This window comes from Schistocerca gregaria, chromosome 2, assembly GCF_023897955.1.
Source record: "Schistocerca gregaria isolate iqSchGreg1 chromosome 2, iqSchGreg1.2, whole genome shotgun sequence".
Lineage (NCBI taxonomy): Eukaryota > Metazoa > Arthropoda > Insecta > Orthoptera > Acrididae > Schistocerca > Schistocerca gregaria.
In genome coordinates, this window is record NC_064921.1 from 506,749,090 (window position 1) to 506,773,624 (window position 24,535).

At 37.4% G+C, this 24,535-nt stretch overlaps 1 protein-coding gene and 1 non-coding gene across 2 annotated transcripts in view; both read right to left on the minus strand.

The window, feature by feature from the left end:
- LOC126328907 (cytoplasmic dynein 2 heavy chain 1) overlaps nucleotides 1-24,014 on the minus strand; it is a 906,666-nt gene extending 882,652 nt beyond the window's left edge. The window contains exon 1 of the mRNA XM_049996078.1: nucleotides 23,928-24,014. The gene's annotated coding sequence lies outside the window, so the exon portion shown is untranslated. The remainder of the gene's footprint in view (nucleotides 1-23,927) is intronic.
- Nucleotides 5,069-5,143, minus strand: Trnas-uga (transfer RNA serine (anticodon UGA)). The gene has a single exon. It is a non-coding gene; the product is annotated as a tRNA-Ser (tRNA).
- Nucleotides 24,015-24,535: the final 521 nt, after the last annotated feature.

Here is a 24,535-nt window from a genome sequence, read left to right on the forward strand (position 1 = left end):
CCATCAATAACTGACTAGCTTTCTCATATAGTTTGCAAAAGAAAAGAAAAAAAGCAGTACTATTGCATTTGTAGACATGTATAAAACTCTCAAGACTGCTCTGTGACAGAAAGTCAACAGAAGACATCAAGTACCAAGACACTCTATTCTACCTGCATCCAGATGGACTCTGCTCTGCAAATACTGAGTGAACACCCTAGATTAGTGATGCTAACAACATCAAGCAAGAACTGAGAGAGCAAAACAGCATCTTTTGCATCAACAGATATGAAGTCATGACAATAAGAAGGGCTACAATTACCAGCAAAAACAAAACAAGAGAAAATGAAATTGAGGAATTTATTTATTTTATTTATCCATCCATTGACAATAAATATTGTATGGATGTTGTCAAGGGTATATGTAAGCCATTTCAAAGAAATGGGACACAAACAATATATACATAAAAAAATACAGAACAAAATAATACAATGAAGTTAATAATTATACAAAGAAATTAATATATCCTATATAAATTGCTGCTTGTTATTTTAAATGCATAATCTGTTTTTCATAAGGCTTTAGTTTTGTCCTTCCTAAACGGCAAGTCCTTATATACACAATGCTGCTTTAGTATATATTTACATCACACAACAGCTGTCCTTTAAGTATGTAAATGATTAGGTACAGATAGAGTATTTTTCCATTTGCCGTTATAAATATCATCAGAAAAAATTTATTGACCTACATAGTCATTTACAGAATAAAAACATTGTTCTACTAGAAATTTTTTAAATTCTGTTTTAAATTGGTTATTATCTTCTAACAGCCTGATGTTGACTGGCAGTGCGTTGTACAGTTTTGCACCGATATGGCTCACATGCCTTTGTGTCTTCGTTCTTTTTGTTCGCTGAGTATGGAGTGCTGCGCTATTACGGGTATTGTAGTTATGATAGTTGGCATTTGTCTGAAAATCTGCGATATGGGTCCTGACATACAGTACACATCTGTATATGTATAATGATGGTATAGTAAGTATTTTAAGCTTTTTGAATATGAGTTTGCAGGATGACTGTGAGTTATTATTCGGATGGCCCTCTTCTGCAACAAAAAAATTTGTTTTAGACGCCCTGTTGTGGAACCCCAAAATATTATTGTGTATGTGGCAAGAGACTGAAAATAGCCAAAATATGCCATTCTGGCACCCTCTGAGGTACAAACATTTCCAATAATTCTGAGGGCAAAACAGGCTGAATTAAGTTTCTGTGCAAGTTTTATTACGTGGTCATTAAAATTTAAGTTTTCATCCACATAAATCCCCAGCAATTTTGTAGATGTCACTCTGTCTAAGAATTTGTCACCCCACACCAGATCAAGATTTTCATTTTGACATCTTTTCCCAAACTGCATATAATTTGTATTATTTACATTCAATGTCAGCCTGTTTGCATTGAACCAAGAGTGGATGTAATTTAGTACTTTTATCAGCAGTTGTTGGTAGCAATTGCTTTGGTGCACTTATTGTCACACTAGTATCATCTACAAATATTATTGCTTTGGCTGCATCATCTGAGGTGTGAAAATCATTTATATGGACAAGAAACAATACGGGCTCTAGGATGCTGCCTTGTGGTACTCCTATTTCTACATTTTTTGCCTCTGATATTGAATTTATTTTGTGGTTGGAGTAAGTTGATGTCAGTCCTACAACCTGTGTTCTGTTTTTTAGGTATGATTCAAACCATTTTTTCCTATCCCATGTGTACCCAACAATTTTTCTAAAAGAATGTCCTGGTTCACAGTCTCAAAAGCTTTGGAGAGGTCTAAATTTACTCCTACTACACTATAATCTTTTTCTAGATTTTTGATTATTTGTTCAGTGTAGCACATTACTACTGTTTTGGTATTTTTACGTGCTTGTAAGCCATGCTCATTTCTGTTTAGTAAGATACGGTCATTTAGATATTTGTTGATTCGGTGCTGCATCAGTTTTTCTAATATTTTTGAAAATGCTGGGAGTAGAGATACTGGGCGATAGCTTTTACCTTATACTTGTCGCCATTTTTAAATAATGGCTTCAGTTTTGAAATTTTCAGCCTTTCTGGAAAAGCTCATTCACTGAATGATAAATTGGCTATGTGTGCAAAGGGCTTTGCGATTTGTGGTGCTGTCCTTGTTATGATTGACACAGGCACCTCATCTATGCCAGCCGACATTTTGGGTTTCAAGCTTTGTATCACTTTCAGCGCTTCACCCTCATTTGTTGGCTCTATCCTCATCCTACAAGATGTTTTTGGATATTCAGGTTTTTCTTCGTTTGTAATTTTTAAGCTTAATGAAGTTGTTGCATTTACGAAATAATTGTTAATATAATTTGGCAAATCTTGTTTATTAGTATTGACATTTTTAAATTTTTTAGGCTAATGTCCTGGTTTTCACAACTCTTCCCCATTTCAGTCTTCACAATACCCCATATGGCTTTTGATTTGTTTTCAGACTGTCTTATGAAACTATCATTGCTCCTGAATTTTGCTTTAGCAATTGCTTTTCTATATACCCTCTTGTAATTCCTGACATATTCTATGAATTGTGGGTCTGTGGATGTTTTTATTTTAAAAATTAGTGTCTTTAGAGTTCCACAGGAAGTTTTGATGCCAGCTGTGATCCAAGAACTTGTCTTTGTATTGCCATGTGACCTGATTTTTGACAGCTTTTTTGGAAAACACATTTCAAAATATCCCATGAAAATGAAAGAAAATGTGTTATATGCATCATTTGTATTTGTTAGGGATAGTACTTCTGCCCAAGCCTATTTAGTTAACATATTTATGAATTCTACACAGTTTTCTGTAGAAAAATTTCTTTTATACGTGAAGTGTGTTTTTTTCTCTTTCAGTGGCCTTAAAGGAATTTTGAGGACAAGAGCATTTGGTCTGATAATCCCAAATCAGTATTTGTTACTTCAACTTCTGTGTGTCCTACATTTGAAAATATATTATCAATAAGACTGACTGTATTATTCGTTATTCTTGTGGGTGTGTGCATGTGTGGAAGCAGCTTGAAACTACATAACAGATTTAGGAACTGGTCTTTTAGCCTGCTTTCACTCATAAGATTAATATTGAAGTCACCACACACAACTACAGTGGCTCTATTGCTGAACAGTGTGTTAAGCAATATTTCTAACTGGTTAAAGAATATGTCTGCATCACCAGTAGGTGATCTGCATATTGCTATGGCTATGACTTTTCCCTGTATTTCATTCAACTGCACAGCTGCTGCTTCAAAATGATTTTCCACACTCAATGATTGAGCTTCACACCTTCTTTTATAGCTGACACTTGGTTTGGTAAATATACATAAACCTCCATTTTTGGTATTTTTTCTACAATATTGGCTTGCCAACTTAAAGGCATTAATATTAATGCTACTTAGTTCAAAACTTCTGCACCAATGCTGCACAATGCACATGCAGTCAATATTTGCACTATCATAGCTTCCTCAAGTTCTAATGATTTCTTTCTAAGACATTGAATGTTTAAGCTTAGAATTTGCAGGTGATGAGGATGAGAACTGGTTACATTTGTATTTACATTTTGTGGTGTCATACTCCGTTCCTTGCCCTGGCGAGGTACCAAAAATCCTCCAGAAGGACAGGTTTTCTGCACCTTGTAGGTCGTTCACTATGATATGGTGAGTTGCTTGCTGCTGCTGCTGGTGTAGCTCCCAGTGTCATTGATTCTGTCATTTCAGTTGTTGCTGTTGTTGTTGTTGTTGATGATGATGATGATGGTGTAGCTGTTTCTGATACTTCAGGTGTTGGTTCTGTTGTTATGGGTATGCTTCCTAGTGAACTGCTAGCACTTGGGGTGTTTTCTTGCGATGTCAGAGCATCACACTTGCCTTATAGTGGTGATGCTTCATTTTCATATTCACCAAGTAGTTTGTGGGTCTTGTCCTTGAGGGGAATTACGTTTGAAGTGTCACAACTTACTTTCGTTTTGGCATTTACTATTTCTATTATTTTTGCAATTACCAAATTTTTTCCTAATCTATTTAGGTGGGAACCATGTCTAGTATGGAATCTCCTTCCTAGTTTGCTTATATCAATGAAAGTCACATTTTCAAATCATCCGCATATCTGTTTCATCTCACTATTTGCACTTTCCACTTCTTTGTTAACGCAGGACCATTCCGCTAGGTCATGACGACGTGGTACTGAAAATACCATGACGTTAGTACATCTTAGTTCATACAGTCGCCTTTTTAGCGAAAGCAACAGATCTTGTTTTTCGTTTCTTGCAACGTCGTTTGTTCCCGCCTGGGATGGGTAGTTATCTTATGTCAAGGATACTGGTGAACAAGTAGCCAACATGCATCATTGTGGTGGCATCACGCTAATTATTTGGAGCAGTCACAGGATGCACATGTACTCTTCAGGATGTCTTTAACCATGAAAGGAAATTGGGACAAAAATTTTGTCACTGACATACTGTTTGCGCAGGGCCCAGTAAAAGGAAGGAAAGGTCCAGGGGGAATTCAGGGTCCCACAGTCATACAATTTACCAAGAAGTTTCCATTACTGTCCCACTGACACTAAATGACCTGTTGCGACATGCATCACTTTTGAGAAGACTGCACCAGTCTGTATCAGCAGGAAACAAGTGCAAAAGTGAAGGCATCTGCCTATTGCTGGATGTTCCAAGGCATGAACAATAATGGTACTCACTAGGGAAATGGCAGCAAAGAACAGAATGATCACTGAAACTTCCTGGCAGATTAAAACTGTGTGCCCGAGCGAGACTCGAACTCGGGACCTTTGCCTTTCGCGGGCAAGTGCTCTACCAACTGAGCTACCGAAGCATGACTCACGTCCGGTACTCACAGCTTTACTTCTGCCAGTATCCGTCTCCTACCTTCCAAACTTTACAGAAGCTCTTCTGCGAACCTTGCAGAATTAGCACTCCTGAAAGAAAGGATACTGCGGAGACATGGCTTAGCCACAGCCTGGGGGATGTTTCCAGAATGAGATTTTCACTCTGCAGCGGAGTGTGCTCTGATATGAAACTTCCTGGCAGATTAAAACTGTGTGCCCGACCGAGACTCGAACTCGGGACCTTTGCCTTTCACGGGCAAGTGCTCTACCAACTGAGCTACCGAAGCACGACTCACGTCCAGTACTCACAGCTTTAATCTGCCAGGAAGTTTTATTATTATTATTATTATTATTATTATTATTAAATGACTCCCTATTCAGGTCTGATAATGATAGCTTCTAATCACCCAGAAGTGTTAGTGTAAGACCCAAATAAATGGCCCTGCTAAATAAGGAAGATAGAAAGGAAGAGTTTAACATGCTACATGAGATAATTATCAAAATCCTAGTGATCAACTGTCAAATCATTCACCACCATGTCCCATATTTTGCACTGCTCTTAAAAAGCAGTGAAGCTTGCATAAAAATTGGTACACAAAGCTGGCAAAAGCCTAACTGACAGTGCAGTAGACTAGAAACTCAAATTCATCAAGACAGAAATTGAAGCTACAAGCAAGTTGGTGTTTATAAAAGTAGATGAACAAGCAGTTGATACATGCATACTTGCAAGAACGGTTTGTGCTGTCGTAAGTAGACGCCAGCACACCAGAGGTTGCGAGAAGATTGATAAAGGCCAAAGACAGATTCATTACTAGAAATGTGTCATCAACACCTTCTTGGCCACCAGTATTTAGACCGCCACCACAGACCGGAGGGCCCTGTCAGTTCCAGTCTGTCATCCAGTGAGTCACCAAGACATCTTTCTCTGCCCAGGGACTGGGTGTTTGTGTTGCCCTGATCATTCCATCATCATTTGTGACAGTGGCTCGATTGGATTGTGTAAAAAATTGGACTGTGTAAAACTTGGGACTTTGTATGGGCACTGATGACTGCGCAGTTGAGTGCCCGACAAACCAAACATCTCGTCACCAAGACATCAGTCGTAGCCCAGTCACTTACAGTCGTAGATAGTCGCAAGCAGCACATAGTGACCAGAGTAGTGTACATAGTGGACTTGTACTTCACTAGCAGGGAGGCTAACATGGTCTGTTATGGAGAGCTAGTACCATAACACCTGGACTATCTTGAGTTAAGTAATTTTCTCTTCTTATGAATAAAGAACCTAGTTAATACATGCATGCAGTTTGTGTTACAGAAAGAGTATACCAGCCACCAATCATCATCATCTCTTTGCTTCCCACAGTACAAGCCTACAGCAACAAGACAACACAAAAAATTGACGATAGAAGTTTTGCTTGCTTTTTTGCTATAACATATTTGTGTAAACCATGGCTATGCTGCCCCTCCACCCTCTGCCCCCATACCTCATCTGCAGACGGTCAACGGGAGGGTTCTTACACAAGCTTTTCAGTTTTAGAACTAACAAATAGCTGCTTTTCTGACAACAGTACAACTTCTGATGGGTCAACAGAGGCGTCCAATCCCACCCACTGTCTTTGATCTGTGACATAAGGGTGTTGTGGTGTGTGACGACATGATGGCTCGGAGTTTAGTTTATGAGTATGTTGTGTTTGTAGATGTCGTCTTGTTGCAGTTGGTGGTGTGTGTATGGTCCGTGTGTTATGCGGTGTATTGGGTTCATTTGGGTGTCAGTGCTTGAAGTGTGCATTTATCGGTCATGACTGTTATACAAGAACGGAAATTGGTTTCAGTGAGTACATTACTGTTATACAAGAACGGAAATTGGTTTCAGTGAGTACATCTAAACAGACAGCCCTTGAGAAATAAAACATTGATTCTCAACTCATACAAGTACACCAGTTAAGATAGTAGAACAACTACCAACAGAGAGAACATTCTACAAACATTCCAAGATTTCCTTAAATCTTTGAAAAGTGTAAAATATGGAGAAGAAACACAAATAACCCATAAAGAAAATAATGAGATTCTACAACTAATGCCAGATGCAGTGTATGATTACATTCAAGATATGAAGAAAGGGAAGATGCTGGGAAAGGTTGATCTTTCAATTGAAATGGTTAAACATGGGAGAAAAGTTATACGAAAGTAACTTATAAAATTATTACCAGAGTGTCTGCTTACGTAGACAGTCAGCCAAAACATTTATTGCTACACTATGTAAAAAAAGAAACAGGCAAGAAAAAAAAATACAGATCCATCTGCCTCCTCTATGTAATGTGGATGTCTCAATATAATCTAAACAGACAGCCCTTGAGAAATAAAACATTGATTCTCAACTCATACAAGTACACTGAAGAATATAACCTATACATCATTGCCATAGCTTCCAATAGATTTCATCAGAATATAGCAAAAATTAAAGCTGAAAAAATAAAGAAGCTTCAACCTTCTCAGAAGTCTTAGATATTTTTAGATATGTTAACTGGGAAATGAAGGAGGATACATGTCAATGGAATATTTCTAAACCACATTTGTTTTGGTAATAACGTTGAACTGTTTGCCACATGTGCAGACAAACTCAACAACAAATGGAAGTCCCAAATAGAACAAGTCCACAAACAGACCTAAAAATCAATTGAATCACTTATTTCAGAAGGGACGTAAGTCCACTTTTATGACATTTTGTGCTGTGTACATTTCTGTGTTCTTCAGAGGTTGGCTCATTACTGAGTGCGGAAAGGATCTCCACGTTTTATCAAATAGCCGAAATATACAATGGAGAAATTCTTGTTGATTTCAAAAGAGCCCATGTTCAGAACATAGGGCTTTTGCTCTCAATAATTCTGAACAATAACTCCATGTACTTTATTGAGACGCTGTGGCTGTTAGAAAAGGTGGGAAAACAACAGAAATAATACATCTATGGTTTGTTTCAATGCCATTCTTGATGAGCAAGCAGTAGAATGTGATATGAGTGAATCTGATTGTAAAATTGAACCTATCCATTAGAAAAGAAGGAAAGGTGTTTAAGTCATCTTCGGCAGCACAAACAAAATGTAATAAAAACTGATAAACTAAAGGAATTGGTGCATACCAATTACTGAGGTAAGCCAATACCAGCAATATCTGACAGATCACCTTGGGCAGGCAGTTCTTAGTGTTTTGAGTCAATTAGTCAAGAAGATCAGTTATCAATTCTCAAACTTTTTCTGGATCTTAATAATAAATATGAACAAGATCTTTACCTTCAGAGCTTAATATAGGCAGGAAAAGTAAAATAACATAGACCACGGGAAGGAAAAAGTCAAAAGGCAAATTCTTTCAAATATCATTGCATGGTGGGAACAAATCACATCCACATTTGCAGACAAGCATTTCTAAGCCTATTTGCAATTGGTGAAAAAAGGGTGACAAGAATAAGACAGCTACTTCTGCTTGGAAAAAGCCATAAAGGTGAATGAGGAAAGTCAAAGAGCAGTAATTCAATATCAGAAGTTGAAATTCTCGAAGTTCATGAGCACATATCATCATTTCCAATGAAAAAGTCTCATTACGCTCGTGAAGCGTAAACATGCTGACTTGAACAAAAAGATCATGTGCAAGCTTTTCAAAGAATTGAATACCCTTTCTCCGATCAAATACAAATACTATGTGAAAATATTTAACCAGGATTTCAACCTTCATTTTGGCAGACCACAGGCAGTTGCAGGTTGTGAATGTGAGCAATTAATGCTGAAAATCAAAAACAAAAGTTTGAATGAGTCATCTCGACAGACTGTGGTTTGTGATTCAATGGTACACAAGAGAAGAGTCCACAAATTTGAAACTGCTTTAAATATAAGCGAAAGACTGTGCGAAGAAAATAAACATATTTTGAGTCTGAGCTTTGATTTCATGCAGAATCTTCATGTACCAAGAGTACCTGTTCAAGACTTATTTTTATCTCCGGCAGCTGATAGTTAATGTTATTGGCACTCACAATTTTAAAGACAATGCAGAATTTCATTACCTTTTCACGTAGGTTGTGATGAAACAAGCTGAGATCTTTTTACTTCCCTTCATGTTTTGACATCTACCTCCTTAAACTCATTTTTTCATTTTTGACTAATTACCTTTAACATACATGAGTATAATCTGCATTTCCATGAAAGAGAGAGGTTGGCCCTCAGTCTCAAGAAATATATCACCAAATATAATTCTGTGCTTAGTTTTGTGTGTGTAATTACTTTCCTAATTTATTTTGACTATTCCTAGTTAATATCTTTTGTTATAGGGTGGAATCAGTAATTGTTTCGTGATTTAAATTCGATTGTTGAGTTATAAACAAATATAAATTCTGTACTAATTATAAACATTTGGAAGAAGAATTATTAAGATTCTTAAAGTATTTATTTGGCTCCTTTCTAAAACATATTTGCAAAGCCAGCCCTTAATTAATACTAAAATAATTACCAGGTTTGTCAAAAATATTGTTTGTATAACTATATCTGTTAATTTCACTATTTAAACAAATAATTCACCCTAACCTTTGTGGTAGAAGGAACTGTTCAGAAGGAGGTATTTTTTTATGTATGCAGTTAATTGAATGAGTTATGTTTTAATTGTAATTTCTGTAACTTAAACATTGAACAATGTATAGTTTCAGTGGCTACCTTTGTGAGGATATATAAACGCCCAATTTTTGGTCCCGAGACAGTCAGTCCATGGCCGATTTTCAGACGTGTAGTATATATCAATCAGAGTATCAATAATGCATTAACTTAACAGAGGAATTAGTGTAACACAAATAGGCCAAGTGTCTTCTGTGTCTTCTGTTTTTGTTTTGAATTGCCGGTGTTAGCTGGTCACAGCCAGTGTGCTCCCTGCCGCCGCTGGATAAGCAGCTGATGCAGCAAGTCATATACCCCTAGCTTACTTATATGTTACATACTTTAATTCTTAATTTATTTGTGTGTTTTTGGGTACTTTCATTGTTTAATTCATAAATTTCGGGTGTATTATAGTATTTGAGAGTTGTAGCATCGCGCTTTAGTGTTTACTTCATAGATTCTTACTTAAATTGCATGTGAGTTTTGTATAGGAGGTATACTTTCGAGATTTAGTTACTGTAATCGTAAATTCAGTCAGATTGTAGCGCATTTATACAGGTTAGAGAATACATTCTTTGCGTGTTTCCCTTGCGTTATCTAGGCACGGACTCGTGTTTCAATAACTGTTGTTCAACTTCGATTAAAATGGACAGGGACTGTGATTGCTGTGTTCAGATGAGGGCTGAGTTGGCATCCCTTCGCTCACAGCTGCAAGCAACGCTGACTTCGGTCGTGCAGCTTGAGGCTGTTGCCAATGGGCACCACTGTGGGGAGGCAGGTATCATGGGGATGTCAACCTCGTCCCGTCTGTCCCCAGATCGGTCTGCTGCTGTGGTTGCCCCAGTTGCTGCCCGCAGTGAGGCTGAGCCCTCGCCTGTGGTAGATTGGGAGATCGTTCCAAGGCGTGGCAGGCAGCGAAAGCCGTCCCCGGAGGCTGATCAGAAAGCCTCCCCAGTGCGTCTGACAAACAGGTTTCAGGTACTGTCTCTGGCTGAGCCAGACGCAGCTGCCTGCCCTGTTTCAGAGGATGATTCTCAGCCTTCAAGGTCCGGGCAATCGCAGAGGGTAGGTGTATTGGTAGTTGGGAGCTCCAATGTTAGGCGCATAATGGGGCCCCTTAGGGATATGGCGGCTAAGCAGGGGAAGAAATCCAGTGTGCACTCCGTGTGCATTCCGGATGGAGTCATTCCTGATGTGGAAAGGGTCCTTCTGGATGCCATGAAAAGCACAGGGTGCAGACAGCTGCAGTTGGTGGCACATGTCGGCACTAAGGACGTGTGTCGCTTTGGATCTGAGGAAATTCTCTCTGTATTCCAGCGGCTATCTGATTTGGTGAAGGCTGCCGGTCTTGCTTACGAGATGAAGGCAGAGCTCACCATCTGCAGCATCGTTGACAGAACCGACTGTGGACCTTTGGTGCAGAGTCGGGTGGAGGATCTGAATCAGAGGCTCAGACGGTTTTGCGACCGTGTTGGCTGCAGATTCCTTGACTTGCACCATATGGTGGTGGGGTTTCGGGTTCCGCTGAACAGGTCAGGAGTTCACTACACTCAGCTGGCGGCTACACGGGTAGCGGAGGCTGTGTGGCATGGACTGGGCGGTTTTTTAGGTTAGAAGGCCTCGGGGAAAGTACAGGGTGGGCTGCAATCTCAAAGGGTGCATGGCAAATACATGACATGCTTGGATCAAGGAACAGTCAGAAGAGTCATTCCATGTCAAATCAACACACCTATTTTACCTCACCTTCTTAAATTTTACTGAAAGTTGGTATACTTATAGTGGGCACTGAGGCTAACAAAAACACCAAATTTCAATTTTTTATCTCAAACCATTTCTGAAATATGGATATGTAAACTTTTCAAAAACCAGCCAAAAATGTGTGAATGGACTTTTTTTTAAATTGTCCTAGTAGCTGCCCTAATTGAGCTAGAGAACTGGGAAAGGTGTCATTTTGCAGCATTTCCCATGCTCTTTCCAGTGATATACAACAAAACATAGCTCCTAATTAATAACCTTTTTCAAAATACTAATTAATATTTTGATTTAATTTTTTTACAAAAGTACATAATTGAAAATTTTCAAAATATTTCCATAACTACTTCATACTATTGTAAATCACATGACAAAATATAAATCTGGGATGATGATGGGTTCATTGTTAAATAAATTATTCCAGACTCTTGTTTTTCACTAACTGCCCTAGTTTGACCAAATTGACCTTTAACAAACAGGAATTTCTTTAAAATATACTGAAAGGTAAGTAAACAAAGTATTAAAAATATCAAAACATCGCCTTATTAAACCAAAACTAATCAGCATATTTTATAATTAAGTTGACTGCTTATTTTAATTTCATACAACTTCACTAACAGTATATTAACCGATATAACAAAAACAAGAAATTGAGCATTTAACTACAAACTGAAATAAAGTATGAATAAGTACAAGTATTTACATAATAGTTCTGGTCCATGATGTTTTAAATAAAACTATTAAACAAATTACATACGTAATGTTTGTTTTTGAGAAACAGGTATCTGTACATAGCTAAAATTTAACACAATAGGTACTAACAATAATTTTGAAACAACTTCCTATAAAATATACATTAACACTAACCTGAGACAAAAATTAAGTTTTGAGTTGAAAGCAGTTTCCCAATAAATTGTCTTGGAACTTCACATATTACATTTTAATAAAGCTGACTGGGTCTGGTTTACATTACTTTCATTAAGAATGTTTGTTCTCCCTGCCGGAGTAAATGGATTCACTTTTGTGAGAACATCCACAACTGACACCCACAGGACATCTGTATGTGCAGGATAAGAGAATGACTTAGCTGGTCCAAATGGATGAAGAAAAGTTATTTTTACTTCATCAAGTTCCTCGTTTTTTTCTAGAATGTACCCAAGCCACCAGTTTCTACCATATACAGTGGTGACATACCCTGATACATCTTGTAACTTCAGTTTGTCTGGTGATGTAGTTACTTCCCTCTCGCAACTCTGCATATCACCTGAGAAGTATTTAACTACTAATTTTGATGTAGTGTTGGGAATGAAAGCGTGAAATTGCTGTGTTCTTTTGATTGTCAATGCCTCTTTAAGTCGGCTTTTTAAGAATATATCTGAAGCAGCATAGTCTTCTTGAGTGGAATATGCAAAATCAACATTTGTGATATTATCTACTGCCCACTCAGATAGATCTCGTGCGGTTTGGATCTGATTTTGGTATGGTCTTTGCAAACTTGCACGAGCTGTCAGTCTCTTTACTGCACTTCCTACTGCGTTGCAAGGCCCTTTCCCATGTGCTCCCCTTTCCCACGTGCTGTGGCTGAACAGTGCCACTCAGCTTTAATATTGAAGGCAAAGGTTCAGGAAGTTTTTCTTATTTTTATACTGAGCGGCAGAACCGTCAGAATAACAGTATATCTTTTCTGGAATCTTTTGAAATTTATTTGTCAGATATAAAATTAGATTCTTTTGAAAGGTGTAAACCGCAGTTGTCTTGTGCTTCAGGCAATCAGAAACAATGACAAAGCTCATATGCTCAATTTTGTCTTCCTCTTTGTAATATATAACAAAAGGATGAGTGGTAATCTTTTGTCTTGTCCAGTGGAAAGTCTGAGATTCATCCTGTAGAACTATACTATAATTTTCTGAAAAATCACATAAGACAACAAATTAAGATTCCATAAGGTTTTCTCTTGTGGAGTTAAGGAATGTTAGTTGTTGCTTGGAAATGAAGTCATGCCGAATCAAAGTCAACATCTTACTACAAAATAAATCTATGAATTCTTCAGAAGTTTTCTGAACAATTTCTGGATCACATCGGTCAACTGACATCCACTGTCGGAAAGAACTTGTTCAATTAAGTTTTCATGAAAAGAGTCTTTTAAAATTTTACATATGACTGTTTCTCCTGGGCAGTATACACAGTTTCCCATGTTGCAATCAACTGATGATGGGTTGCAAAGCATTTTTGCAATGCACTGCTTATAATTGTTTAAGCTGCTGTTTGTTACTTTATTTAGTTTGGCATTTTCTATCATTAATTTTATGTTTTGGTGAGTTGTGCACATGCAGAAGTGTGTATGTCACTCCAGCCAGATAATACACAATGTTTTGGTCTCAACTCAGCAAATTTAGAGAAACCTATTTTTATGTTAGGAAACTTGTCTTTAAAATGTTTGTAAGCTTCTTCAAGGTTACACAAAACAAGTCTTTTTGATATTTTTATTTTATTTCCACTTGTTTCTGTAATTGTGACACATTCTTTAATACCTGGCATTGGCTTCTAACTTCATCATTTTCATAAAATTAATGTACAGTTTTGACATTTTCTGTTGGTGAACACTTCCCTGGTTTTGGGTTTGTACCTTCCATGAATCCTCTCTCTTTCAAAATTTTTTGGACTGCTGAACAATGTAATTAGGAGCATTAAATTCCCTCATTATTTTCCTGACACTCCACTTTTCAGGTAAATTTGTAAGAATCATTAGTTTTTTTGCTCTATGTAAAGAATTTTTAAAGTTTCTTTTAAGATTTTCAAGAATGGATTCATCAGTATCTGACGAAGAAGTTTCAGGAGCAACAAAAAGTTTACGTGTCATTGATGAGATTTTCTTCACTTCTAATTTGGTGTAAAGCCTAGATGTTAGTTTTCTCTTGTCAGTTGGGGACTCACCTAGTTCTTGAAGTGTTGTGTTAAATGTTTTAACAGCTACTGAAGTTGGAGTGAAGTCAGGGTCTTGGTCTCGGATGATTATCTCTTATCCAGAAGATTCTTCTTCAACACTTTCATCACTGATGGGCTCTGGTGTATTTTTCAATTTGGTTACATCTTTCCTACATTTATCACAAATCTTGGCACCAGTTGGTATTTGATGAAATAATTTGGGCATCCATGTTGTGACATTTCTCAGTTTTTTCTGTCTCTAATAAAATGATTAGACTTCTTCAATGGATTACAACACTGCACTCTTACAGCACTGCACTTTTTACTTGATTCCATATTTATACAAAAACCACTTCAATGTATAGATTTACTTGAAAATGAACTATTAAATATAATAGATACAGACTGGTCAACACAGAGGTAACAACTGATTTGCACTAAAACCACAGTGCACAATAATGCTGTAGGCACACAAAGCCTTAGAAGGTAACAACACACACTACATCATTTCAGCAATGGCTCCAGTCTCTGAATTATTGTACAAACATCAAGCCCTATGTATACGGTCCTCTACTGACATACTACCTTAAAGGTCAGTTTGGTCAAACTAGGGCAGTTAGTGAAAAACAAAGAGTCCTGAATAATATTTTTTAACAATGAACCCATCATCATCCCACATTTATATTTTGCCATGTGTTTTACAACAGTATGAAGTAGTTACGGAAATATTTTAAAAATTTTCAATTATGTACTTTTTGTAAAAAAATTAAATCAAAATATTAATTACCATTTTGAAAAAGGTTATTAATGAGAAGCTACATTTTTTGTCTATCACTGGAAAGAGCATGAAAAATGCTGCAAAATGACACCTTTCCCAGTACTCTAGCTCAATTAGGGGAGCTCCTACGGCAATTTAAAAAAAGTCCATTCACACATTTTTGGCCAGTTTTTGAAAAGTTTACATGACCATATTTCAGGAATGGTTTGAGGTAAAAAACTGAAATTTGGTATTTTTTATAGTTTCAGCACCCACTATAAGTATACCAACTTTCAGCAAACTCTAAGAGGGTGAGGTAAAATTTTTATTTAAAGTGTGTTGATTTGACATGGAATGACTTGGAATTGTAGTTGTAAATTGTTGTAGTTGTGCTGGGAAAGTCCCTGAGCTTCAAGCGCTAATAGAAAGCACAGAAGCTGAAATCGTTATAGGTACAGAAAGATGGCTAAAGCCTGAAATAAGTTCTGCTGAAATTTTTACGAAGTCTCGGACGGTGTTCAGGAAAGATAGATTAGGCAGAATTGGTGGTGGAGTGTTTGGTTCTGTCAGTAGCGGTTTATCTTGTAGTGAAGTCGAAGTAGATACTCCGTGCGAATTGGTACGGGTGGAGATTATACTTAACAGCCGAACTAAGTTAATAACTGGCTCCTTCTACCGACCCCCAGACTCTGATGATATAGTTGCTGAACAGTTCAGAGAAAATTTGAGTCTTGTAACAAATAAATACCCCACTCATATGGTTATAGTTGGTGGGGACTTCAACCTTCCCTCGATATGTTGGCAAAAATACTTGTTCAAAACCGGTGGTAGGCAGAAAACATCTTCCGAGATTGTCCTAAATGCTTTCTCTGAAAATTATTTTGAGCAGTTAGTCCACGAACCCACGCAAATTGTAAATGGTTGCGAAAACACACTTGACCTCTTAGCCAGAGCTGATAGAGAGCATCATGACTAATACAAGGATTAGTGATCACAAGGTCATTGTAGCTAGGCTCAATACCGTTTCTTCCAAACCCACCAGAAACAAATGCAAAAATAATTTTATTTAAAAAAGCCGATAAAGTGTCACTAGAAGCCTTCCTAAGAGACAATCTCCATTCTTTCCAAACTGACTATGCAAATGTAGATGAGATGTGGCTCAAATTCAAAGATCTAGTAGCAACAGAAATTGAGAGATTCATACCTCATAAATTGGTAAGAGATGGAACTGATCACCCGTGGTACACAAAGCAAGTCTGAACACTGTTGCAGAGGCAACGGAAAAAGCATGCGAAGTTCAGAAGAACGCGATATCCTGAAGACTGGCTCAAATTTACAGATGCGCAAAATATGACACGGACTTCAATGCGAGATGTTTTAATAGGTTCCACAACGAAACATTGTCTCAAAATTTGGTAGAAAATCCGAAGAAGTTTTGGTCGTATGTAAAGTACACAAGCAGCCAGACGCAGTCAATACCTTCGCTGCGCAGTGCCGATGGTACTGTTACCGACGACTGTACCGCTAAAACGGAGATATCGAACGGAGTTTTCCGGAATTCCTTCACCAGGGAAGACGAATGGAATATTCCAGAAGTTGAAACACGAACAACTGCTAGCATGAGTTGCTTAGAAGTATATACCTTAGGGGTTGCGAAGCAACTCAAATCGCTTGATACGGGCAAGTCTTCAGGTCCAGATTGTATACCAATTAGGTTCCTTTCAGATTACGCTGATACAATAGCTCCCTACTTAGCAATCATATACAACCGCTAGCTCATTGATATATCTGTACCTACAGATTGGAAAATTGTGCAGGTCGCTCCAGTGTTTAAGAAGGGTAGTAGGAGGAATCCATCGAACTACAGACCTATATCATTGACGTCGGTTCGCAGTAGAGTTTTGGAGCACATACTGTATTCAAACATTATGAATCACCTCGAAGGGAATGATCTATTGATATTAATCAGCATTGTTTCAGAAAACATCGTTCTTGTGCAACGCAGCTAGCTCTTTATTCGCACGAAGTAATGGCCACTACCAACAGGGGATCTCAAGTTGATTCCGTATTTCTAGATTTCCGGAAAGCTTTTGTCACCGTTTCTCACAAGTGACTTCTAATCAAGCTGCGGGCCTATGGGGTATCGTCTCAGTTGTGCGACTGGATTTGTGATTTCCTGTCAGGAAGGTCGCAGTTCATAGTAATAGACGGCAAATCATCGAGTACAACTGAAGTGATAGCAGGTGTTCCCCAGGGAAGCGTCCTGGAACCTCTGCTGTTCCTGGTCTATATAAATGACCTGGGTGACAATTTGAGCAGTTCTCTTAGGTTGGTCGCAGATGATGCTGGAATTTACCGTCTAGTAAGGTCATCCGAAGACCAGTATCAGTTACAAAGCGATTTAGAAAAGATTGCTGTATGGTGTGGCAGGTGGCAGTTGGTGCTAAATAACGAAAAGTGTGAGGTGATCCACATGAGTTCCAAAAGAAATCCGTTCGAATTCGATTACTCGATAAATAGTACAATTCTCAAGGCTGCCAATTCAACTAAGTACCTGGATGTCAAAATTACAACTTCAGTTGGAAAGAGCATATAGATAATATTGTGGGGAAGGCAAGCCAAAGGTTTTGTTTCATTGGCAAGACACTTAGAAGATGCAACAAGTCCACTAAAGAGACAGCTTACACTACACTCGTTCGTCCTCTGTTAGAATATTGCTGTGCGGTGTGGGATCTTCACCAGGTGGGATTAACGGAGGATATCGAAAGGGTGCAAAAAAGGGCAGCTCGTTTTGTATTATCACGTAATAGGGGAGAGAGTGTGGCAGATATGATACGCGAATTGGGATGGAAGTCATTAAAGCAAAGACATTTTTCGTCGCGGCGAGATCTATTTATGAAATTTCAGTCACCAACTTTCTCTTCTGAATGCGAAAATATTTTGTTGAGCCCAACCTACATAGGTAGGAATGATCATCAAAATAAAATAAGAGAAATCAGAGCTCGAACAGAAAGGTTTAGGTGTTCGTTTTTCCCGCGCGCTGTCCGGGAGTGGAATGGTAGAGAGATAGTATGATTGTGGTTCGATGAACCATCTGCCAAGCACTTAAATGTGAATTGCAGAGTAGTCATGTAGATGTAGATGTTAAAACATAGGCAATGTCTGTTCCATTTTTTTGAGAAATAGTGTCACACATACCAAATTATTCTGAAAGAACTGTGAACTGTATGCTTAGGTTTTTACTGCTCATTGATGTTCAACAGCAAACTGTTGTAGCAGTGTGCTGATGTTTGCCTACATCCTATTAATGAGGCTTATCTAAATTTACCAATAATGGACTGGTCATATAACTGTGTAAATTTGGGACGTTGTGATCACTGAAAGTATAGAACTGTGAAACGCAACTGTGCAACTGTGCAACTGTCGGCTACATCATTTACAGTTCAACACTGACTAGTGTTAAACTTCCACCACCCGTTTTTCAGCCAGTATAACAATACAGTATGTCAACACCGAGGACTATCAACAAAGACATAAAGCAGGAAAACGTCACAAGGTGTTGCCCAAAATGGTCCTAACAATGTGTGCACTTTCTTCTACCACTACCTTACCATGTGTATCACAAAGGACATACAAATTTTTCACCATTTTTGTGATAACTGCCCAGTGCAAAATAAAAAACAAAGTTTAATAATAATGTGTCAAGTTTTTGTGCATGCTGGAAAATGCCAGAAGATAAGAGGTATTCTTTCCTGACAGTGTACACCCTTTCTTACTTTTTGATAGAGCTTTTGGCACAATCAAGAGATCACTGTGAAAATCTGACAGAGTATATACTATTATAAATTACATTGAACTTATCATCATGTGCAAGATGACAATTTTCCATAAGGGTTATCTCAACAGGTGAAGTCTTGGACCACACTTTACAAGAGGACAACTCATTCACTAGAGAGTTATGTCCTGAAGGGACTTGAAAGTAGCATTCAGTGTTTCAACACTTCATCATTGTGTCTTCAGTGATGAGGTATTTTGGTCGGTAACAGCCTGCACTATGATCGATGGTTTAAATAACCGAACATTCATTGTGAATTCTGTAAACATTGCCTGTAACATTTACTACATGTCAGTTAAACACCTTGTTTATGTGGTATAAAGGTTTTAAGATTTTTGTTTTCTCTTATTTCGGAAAAGCCCTAAGTCCAAGAGAAATATTCAGCTATGGTCAATAAATACTAGAGTAAACAGTAATTCAGAATTATTGTTCATAGTGGTATCTCTCATATGCAAACAATTAAGAAAATGCCCTGTAAAATATTAAAACACTTTTTTCCACTTTTCTCAAAACTCTGTCCAATGGATATAGGACCCGTCTGAAATAAGTGATTCAGCTATAATAAGCTATAATAAGACAAAAATAGTGTTTAATCAACACATTGAAAAGAAAATAGGCCCAATACAAGGTCTTACAACATGTCGATGTGTTTTTGTATTTAGGGTAGCGAAAAGTATTGACTGGAAGGAAAGCGAACAAAAACATCGGAAAAGTGCAAATGCCCTGGAATGCTTTGGAAGAACTAAATAAGTTTTTGCCAAAACTAAAATTCCAGTGTGTCTGGAAAGGAAGTTAGCAATCAGTAAGTTTAACAGTTTTGATTGACTACAGTGAATCATGGACTTCTAATGTCAAAGACATTCAAAAAATGAAGGTTGCTACAGAGCAATGGAGAGAGGTGCAATATTTACACATTCTTCATGAACAGCAATGAAGTAACACAATGAGACCAATCCTGGGCAATGGAAGGAGAGGTGTGATGCTTACACATTCTTCATGATCAGCAGTGAAGCAGCACAATAAGATCAGTTCTGGGCATTGGAACAGTCATAACAGTGTTGTTGTCTGGACCCCAAGATGACATGAGTCAACCATGCTTTTGTTGTTGGGTTTTGTTAATGGGTGAAGCCAATAGGCTGACAGGTAAAACAAGGAAGCATTTATTTACTTGTGTTTTAAGTGCTTGTGGTGTACTTGATGAAGAAATTACAGCAGCTTGTATGAGAAGTAAAGCACACAATGCACTGAAGGTGCTAATAATGGTGTCTATTTTTACTGGGGTACAGATGGGAAAACGTCAATTTGTTACTCTCTGCCACATTTCCACATGTGACAGTTTTGAAGAACTGCATCCCACAAATCACTGAGACTAGATTAACTGTTAGTACTATATTTTCTCCTACTAAACAGAATATTTGTACTTCTATAGAACACTTTTGAACTTATGTAAGCCATAAGTGTGGAACTCAATAAAATACCTATACACAAAAGGTCTAATATGAAAAATGTTCATTATAGTCAGTAAATGTATTAAGAAAAAATGCCCTCCATCAAAATTTGAAAATTATTTTTGCATCTGCCAACAAAATTAAGAGCAAAAACCTAATATTTGTCATTCGCTATCAATTTACATCCCAAGCAATATTATTGTAGTATTTCCATTACATTATTATAAACTGCAGATATAAATTATGAGACTGATTGTGAGTGTAAACATCTTCATAGACTTAATGTATATAATTTTCAATAATTGGATGTTGATTTTTACCTATATCTTTTAGTTAAATGTTCATAGACGTCCATAAATTGCAGGTCTCAACACTTAATTGAATTCTGTCAGTCACCGCATTTGCTCACAGGTTACCACTGAAACTTACAATGCATGAAAGCATCCAGTATAAACAGATTGTAACTAATTTTGCAATATGAATATGGGAGCAAAAATCAGACATTCATTCTATAATCATAGAATCCAGGCTTTCATGGTCAGAATGTGCATTATCAGTGATATTAGTTTATATGGTTATACCAAGAACATTTAAGACCTACAGAGTGTAACGCAGCTGACAGGTCTTAAACAGTTCTCTGAAACATGTGAAATGGTGCAGATCACTGCATTGCTTGACTCTAAGGGAGCCTTTTCAGCTACAGTGCTCTCTCTTCCTTGCAAACACAGAGAAATTTCATAAATTACTCACTGTAATACAGCTTAGTGGCTAACTATCTCTTTTTATTCTAATTTATTACAATTACATTGATGCCATAACATACATTGGCTGTGATATTGACAACATATAAGTGGACTTCCAATTACAGGAGAGAGAAGAAACAATAAAAAGAAAGCTGGGAGTCAGCACATAGTCTGCATTTAATTCTCTTTACAGTGTGAATATGTAAATGTGTGGAGATGTCACTACTGAAGACTATTCTGCATGTTCATGGTTATACTGTTCAATGTGATGTTACATGAAAGACATGGAGAAGTGTGAAACAACCATCACCAGGGAAGTGTGCCACACAAAATCCATATCTTGTTGATTAAGCATATTATATAGATGGGTGTTGCACAACACATGGGTGCACACACAGGAGCATATTATATACCCTGTCAACTGAGAACCTTTTTTAAAAATAATATTTAACTTGTTACCTACACAACTGCAAAGAAAGTAATCATATTTATAAATGATCTGCCATTATGCACAGAATATGGGAAAATCACCATGTCCGCCGATGGCACTACCATAGTAGTTAATAATCGCTCAGGGAATGTGTCAAATGAGATAGTAAATACAGCTTTTGCTGTTATGACAAAATTGTTTGAAACTAATGGCCTTTGCATCACTCTAAAAAATGACAAATTATATTCTTTTTTCCTCTAATACAAATGTCACCAATGAAATGAATCTAAAAATGGGTGAACATGAAATTGTAAAGGTTGAGTCCTCCAAATTCTTGGGTCTGCATATAGACAGCAAACTTAAGTGGTACTACCGTATTCCAGATCTGTGCAAAAGGTGAGCTCAGGAACATTTCCCTTGAGAATCATATTAGACAGTAGGGTGATGATCACAATAAAAACAGCATACTTGGACTATTTCCATCAACTTATGGCCTACAGTATAATATTCTGGGGAAATCAACCAATAGCAAGAAAAGTGTTCCATGCACAGAAGCAAGCCATTGTGTGTGGAATACATCCTATGCACTCATGCAGATATCTATAGAGATCTCTAAATCTTTATAACAAATGCTCAATATATTTTTTCCCAGATGTGCTTTGGTTCAGAAAATAGCAACTTATTTAAAATCAATAGTTTGTACCATAATTATAACACCAGAAGAAAACTTGATATTCATTATCATCTAAATACAAAGAGCATGATGCACAAGGGGGTTTTATACAGTGACGTCCTGTTTTTTAATACCCCCCAACCAATAATTAAAGAACTGTTTGGAAACATATCCATGTTTAAAGAAAATCTCAGAGAGTTCCTTCTAGATAAATCTTATTAAAGTACAGACGAATTTCTAAGCCAAAATGCAAGATACCTCCTGAGTAAGCTTAAATCTATTTTTGTGGCCTAATCAGCATTCTTTGTCTATCTACAGCGTAATTCAAAAACTGAAATGTATGTACATCTGTATGTATAATAGTATATTCATTCAGAAGTCAAGTACAATAACTCATACATAAGATTATACGTTAGCTTATCTGTTCCTGTTAGTTATTTGACAAGAACAATGTAGTTGTGCACTAAACATTAGTTTGTAAAAAATTGACTCGTTCTGTGCTGAGAGTTAAACTCACATACGGATGTACAGAACTCAAAATAAATAAATAAAAATAAATATTCCAAACAAAATCTCGAAATCCTTGTACAAAGCCACTAGTGATGGGTCAACTATAAGACAAACTTTCAGTATGGCACTTGTTTGTAACTCGTATCCTCTCCACCTATTGCATAAGATGTAGTTGACGTTCCTGTAACACATACTGGTGCATTTATCCGAGATTTCACATCGGTGAAGAAACGTGGTTTAAACACAACGGTGTGTTAGCATTATCAGTAACTACAATACGAGATCATCCCAGTGCAACATAAAGAGAAGGTGGAGAAAGCACGGTAGACTAGGTGCATGGGAGCTACAGCCTCAATATCTTTTTAGACTTTTTTCTTGTAGGGTAAATGATGAATCTTGTTTACAAGATGCATGCAGTCAAGAGGTGGTGCTAGTAGTGGCAGTAGTAATAATTATAGTAGCTGCAATAGTATGTCCCTTAACGACTAATTTAACCTGTTTACTGCAGGAATCATGTGTTTACTAATAATATAACTCTGTATAGTGACCAGTATTTCATGATGAGTTAACATGCTTTTATAATGTGACACACAAGCACGAAATTAAGCTTTATCGGTAGGGCCTACAGTGCATGCAACAATGTACGCCAAATTTGTGGTTGTTGACACTGAACGAAACTAGTACATAATATTCGCAGATTAATAGTAAAACGAGTTGCAATGCACCCAAAAGGCATAAATTTGTTTACAGCCCTAAACTAACGAATGCTTACGGTTTAATTGGCACGAATGTTGTAAATGGGACGGTTGAAGTAACAACCACTACCCCTAGACGGTGGCTTCGGATGGGCCACAGCCAACATACATTTCAAGTATTTAATCATGGAAACGAAAATCGTTATATCTGTAAAAACTTACAAATAAAACACGAGTTTCAGTTTTGAATACTAAGTCCACAGCACTTGTCATCAGCGTACTGTTTTGTATATAAAAAAGAGGGTACCACTAACACCACCATTATAATAATGGTCTTCCTGCTAGTACAGCACTGTGAAACACTGTAACCTAAGTAAACCATTAGGGACAAGCACAGCGGCAAATATTTTTGGAATTTGGCAGTCAACGCAAATAATGTCAGACATTTATCGATGCAATTATTACATACACGGAGTGTTAACAGTATAAGTGCAACAATAAATGCAACAATAGTGTGGTTCAACTAACACAGATGCTAGAAGAACTAGTTCAGTAAACACATGCAAACTAATTTTCCATAACTAATTACGTTACGTAAATAAGAATAACAGCAAAGACGTAAATCTTAAATTATATAAAAAATATTCATATTATGCTTCATAGGGAGACATACCCGCAGATTCTACTTTACAAAGTTCCCAACTGTTGCCTTATTTTCGACAGATCTATCACTGCGGCTAAAACGCAGGTGGTGGTAACCACTTGGCGTTACTGCGTTGGCATGGTAACGGCCTAACAACAGCGATCGATATCTACCGGTACAATCTACTTTGTTACCCGCGTATTCGTAATCAGCCTTATCGGTGCCGGTGCGCATAGGAAAAAAGACAACGAGATTTTCTTTCTTAAAGTAGATTCGTGTTCATTACGTAGCCACTCGACATAGTTTGCTCCTAAGTCATTGTGACGAACGTCTAGGGGTGATAGATCACGTTAGGAGGGACAACATGTTTTCCAACATTTACCGTCGACGTTAGGCGTTGTTAAAGCCTAATTGAAACGACGACAATAGGTTGCGCTCACTTGCGGTATCGCTCACTGCGTAACCGCTGCGCTCGACTTGGAGAACTGAAGGTCTCCCTAGACCGCTCAATTATATTGTGGTTCGGAATATTGAAGATAAAGACGCTGCTGCTATGATAATTGTTCCAGTTCGTTGGAAATAGAAATTAAAAGTGGATGAAAATTTGTATCAAACAGCATCGAAGATCAATCACGAAC